Raw genomic sequence first — 4,465 nt, 5'->3', positions numbered from 1 at the left:
CCGTATGCGGATGAAGCTGGCTGCGTGGGGAACTGTCTACATTCACCTGTCGTTGTGTTCCAAAATCATAAGGCTTTAATGCGAAGGGTTATAGTTAGCCAATTTCTCTCTTTCACGAGCAGGGATTTGTTGCTTTGTTGACGCTACAGGGAAGTTTTCTGGTTTAAAGAAAGTTGTGGCTAGAGAGCTCTAGGCAACAGCTACTTCACCAAGCTATGCATGATAGCTGATATCAGCCGCAAATCGTGCGTGTGTTGTCCCAGAGACCGTTTAGTTCTAGTGTGACTGTGTGATATTGTACTCTGTAGCAGTGACGTGCAGTGAGGGGTATGGTAGGGTAGGCAGTAAATATAGAAAATAAATATTTTTTGTGTATTTTTTAGCGCGGGGTCTGGGGGTCCTCCCCCAGAAAAAAATGTATTTCTTAGATGCAATTTCCTGCATTTTAACCAAATCTGGAGAGTCACTATCAGCTAAAAACCTTTATAAAAGACTAAAAACTTTGAACAAATAGTATGGCTTGGATCGGCAACTAGGCATATTCACCTAGTATGCTGATAAGGTCTTTAATGTGCAACAAATTAGTAGGCCTATGTTTCTCTAAATACTGTAAATATAAAGTAGGCTATAAGATAAAATGCCATCAGTGCTTAGCCACCACAGCTCTAATAACTAAATAAGTAAATAGGCTAAACTATTAGACATTTGGACATTATCTGTAGACCTTACATCTGAAACAATAAGTGAAAATGCATAATTTCAATTTGTTGAAAAGGCCAGCTAGACTTTTTTGTTTGTTTTTTTGTCAAATTGCCAAATTGGTAGCTCAAGGACCCATAGCCTACTCTGTACACATAGGACCTGTAGGCCTACATTTTACAATACTTTAGAAAGCTACAACATCACAGCATTTTGGGGGGAAAGCTTTAACTTTTGGCTTTAGCAGTTGACTTTGCTCCTCTTCTGTTTATTCTGTTGCAAATGCCAGGGTGTTTCACATGGAGGATGCAGGGTGGCAGTGTAGCCTACTTTGTTTAGAAGATAAAATGTCTAGTTCACCAACTGTGAATCACACCATAGCATGTGAGGGGAAACGAACATTTAGCAATAAACCAACCTAGGTAACAGCTCCTGCTTCGTTGACGCATTTTGTGCTGCTAATCAAACACTCGCAGACAAGAAGGAAAGTTGGCAAGGGGGCGGGTTGCTTGCGAACGCAACAAACATGAGCGGCGGTGCATTCAGACAGTAAATTGGTAGGCCTACATCGAGTAAACCAACGAAAACACTTCTGAGACTCATTCTTGTGCGTGATTGTATTCTCAAACACTTCAGCAACGGTTGTGCAAGGTGTTTCAAATCAAGTCAATTTCTGAGTGCGGTGAGCACCCATGCCAGTCACTCGAGCCCAACGTTGATCTCGTACACAGCGCACTTCAAAAGAACACAGCTGCACGTCAACTTGCTAACAGGCTCCACACACCTCACGCATCGTGTATTAAGTCATCATCATAATAAATTAGGAAAATGAAGTCATGTCGTACGCTCAAAAAACAATCTCGCGTCCATAATAACACACACATAGTCTATTCGTGTCCACAGCACAACCAATCTTCAATGTCAACACCTCCCTGACCCATCAACAAAAGGCACCACGACAAACTTGAGCATGTTCATGTTAAAATTTGGCTACCCACAGCTTAATAATTAGATGAATCTTACCTTAAAGCAGAATCACGAGTATGTTTTCCATGCAAGTTAGTTCCATTAAAAGCCCGGTGTGGTTGACATGATGAAGATATTTTGTCCCAGTGTGTTCAAACTACTTGAAGCTGCTACCCATCTGATGTTGAATATTTCCACAATGCAGCGATTGCAAACGGCTCAGCTATTGCCTGTCATCTGAACCATCTTTCTTGCTACTTCTCGGATTTTTTTGTAATAAAGACAAAACGCCAAAGACTGCCATGTTTTCTGTACGGCTAGAGTTTGAACAAGCCGTAGCTTGCTAGCTGTTGTTGCTATCATACTTTAAGCACGAAGGCTTCCTGAATTGTAACAATTTTTCATGTTGGCAGCTGTGATTGGCTTAAGTATTCCCGCCATCGCGAAAAGCTCTGCTTTTGCTCTCCATTGACAGTCTCTGTGATAGATAATACGCATGCGCCAACTTCTACATTGACAGCATTGAGGGCAAGATAGGCAGAGTCAAAGCGTGCCTACCCTGGCTCTGCCTGGCTTTCGAAAGCTGAGCCTTCACCTACCAGCCAAGGCTGCGCGACGCGTTCCCATGGCAACCTGTCCAAGCCTGAGCGCTTTGCTTTGTGCGATAACTTGGGGTTTTGATCGGTCTCCGGTTACTGTAGCCTACTTTTAACAGCTAATTTATAAATTAATGTTTTTGTTATGCATGTGAACTCTCAAGAATAGTTTTTAAAACATGTGTTAGTTTTTTATTTTTAAGAAATTTATCCTAGGGTAGGCAGTGCCTACCCTGCCTACCCTGAGCGCACGTCTCTGCTCTGTAGTATGTGCAGTATTTCCGAAGACTGGTTGGTTTATATTTTTGTTAATGTAAATGAAATATGTAAAGTTGTTGTGTGCACTACAGTAGTGAGACAAAAGCCTTTCATATATTTAGGTTGCCTGTATGTTTTGAAGGTGTGTCTGCAAAGCTCTGTAACGTTTTGTCTGTTTTTTTTGTTTGTTTTTTTTTGTTTTTTTTAAATCTCTTATGCTCTGGATAAGATGGACGTCTTTCCTCTGACCTGTTACCAAGACAGCTGGATGTGTAAGAAGCTGGAACTAAGTCACTGAAGAAGTAAACCGATGAAAACCGATTTGGATTGTCTGAGAGATGTAAGTGACTGAGTTCAGGACAAATGTGTATGTCAACTGTATTGTAGGCCTATTACTTTAACAATAAAATCACAATAACTGCTTATTTTTTGGCTGTAGGACACAAGTAAAAGGAGAAGAATGCTGCTCAGCTGGGTTGGCGAAGCTCTTGGATATCATCAGCACATGTATGAAGTAAGTTTTTTAAATCAATGCACAACAGCAGGCGTTAATGCGCGTGCATGCACGCACGCACACACACACACACACACAGACACACACAATGAGAGCTGGCCTGATATGGTTCTTTGAGTCTGTGAATTTGTATGGAATGCCTACAGTACTGTCTGGTGTCACTTCAGACAATTTTGCAACGGTTTACTGTATGTTCTGTCTATTTGTCTGCCAAACTCTCAAACTTGTTGTCTTTCTTTTTGTCTTCCTCTTTGGGCACCGGTAGGCACAGAGTCATTCCGGTAGGCACAGAGTCGTTCCTCGATGGACGTGATGACCTGGCACCAAAACCGTTTAATAGGCGAGTACATCTATGCAAAAAAAATACCTAACCCCAAATAAATTGATACAAAAGGTTTTTGAACTGATTTTGTTACCTCTAAGTGTCCTTAATAACATACTAAAAATCTAGGAAAATCTGACTTCAGGAAAGGTGTCATCTTCAAGATCAAAGTTTTTTAAAATAAAGGTTACTACATGATAATTACATTGGCATGAACTAACATGTTTTCAGGATCTGTTTGTTTGGAGTGCTGTTTGGGTGGATAAAGACACTACTGCTATGATAATATCCATGTGCTGTTTGTCAGGGCACATCATCAGTGATGAATCATGGTGTCACTAGGTATTTTGGGTCTTTCAGCAGCTGAACTGAATAGACAGTAGCCACTACATGTGTAAGTAGAGGGCAAGGTGAAACGGTTGGTACTGGAGACAGACAATGTCCTGAAAGGACATAGGGCTTTAGCATAGCTTTCGGGTAAGCCAGAGTAGGGCCTGTTGTAGCTTCATAGGCAAGGGTCAGGGCCTTGTATTCAATTAGGGCATGAAAAAGAGGACATGACTGGGAAACTGAGGCTATGTGGTCAGAGAATAATAGATGGTCATCAACAATGACACCTAGATTTCTTGTGACCTTATTTGAGGCAACAGTAGCAGAATCCATATTGAGCTCGATATCATGGCAACCTAAATCTTTGGCTGGGATCACCAGCAGTACATTTGGGCGAGGCTCAACTGAAGGTTGCATTCCTTCATACTTGTGGATAGTTCAGCGAGGCAAGCGGAAATGTGTGTGACCATGGAGTCCTCTGGCACAAAGTAACTGTGCTTCATCGGTGTAACAGTAGTATGACAAGCTGTGAGAACAGATAACATGGCCCAGTGATGTGGTGTACATGGCAAATAGGAGTCCCAGCACCAGCCTTTAGGACACCTCTGTGGAGAGGCTATGATTTGAGGACAGCTGACCTTGCCCTTGATACATGCTAAGAATGATACCACCAGAATGTCTGGAAGAACTTGAGACACATAAAACTCAATTATTTATCTAAGAGAGATGTTAAATAATCATGTTTTGAAAAAAATGCTAGCTGGTGTGTCTGCACAAAGA

At 41.6% G+C, this 4,465-nt stretch overlaps 1 long non-coding RNA gene across 1 annotated transcript; it reads left to right on the top strand.

Moving 5' to 3' along the window:
• The first annotated feature begins 2,526 nt into the window (after window positions 1-2,526).
• LOC134461784 (uncharacterized) lies at window positions 2,527-3,364 on the top strand. The gene is made up of 3 exons (XR_010037414.1): window positions 2,527-2,859; window positions 2,959-3,033; window positions 3,299-3,364. It is a non-coding gene; the product is annotated as an uncharacterized LOC134461784 (long non-coding RNA).
• Window positions 3,365-4,465: the final 1,101 nt, after the last annotated feature.

Source organism: Engraulis encrasicolus, chromosome 13 (assembly GCF_034702125.1).
Source record: "Engraulis encrasicolus isolate BLACKSEA-1 chromosome 13, IST_EnEncr_1.0, whole genome shotgun sequence".
Lineage (NCBI taxonomy): Eukaryota > Metazoa > Chordata > Actinopteri > Clupeiformes > Engraulidae > Engraulis > Engraulis encrasicolus.
The sequence above is the reverse complement of the archived record's forward strand: the minus strand, read 5'-3'. Positions and strand labels throughout refer to the sequence as shown.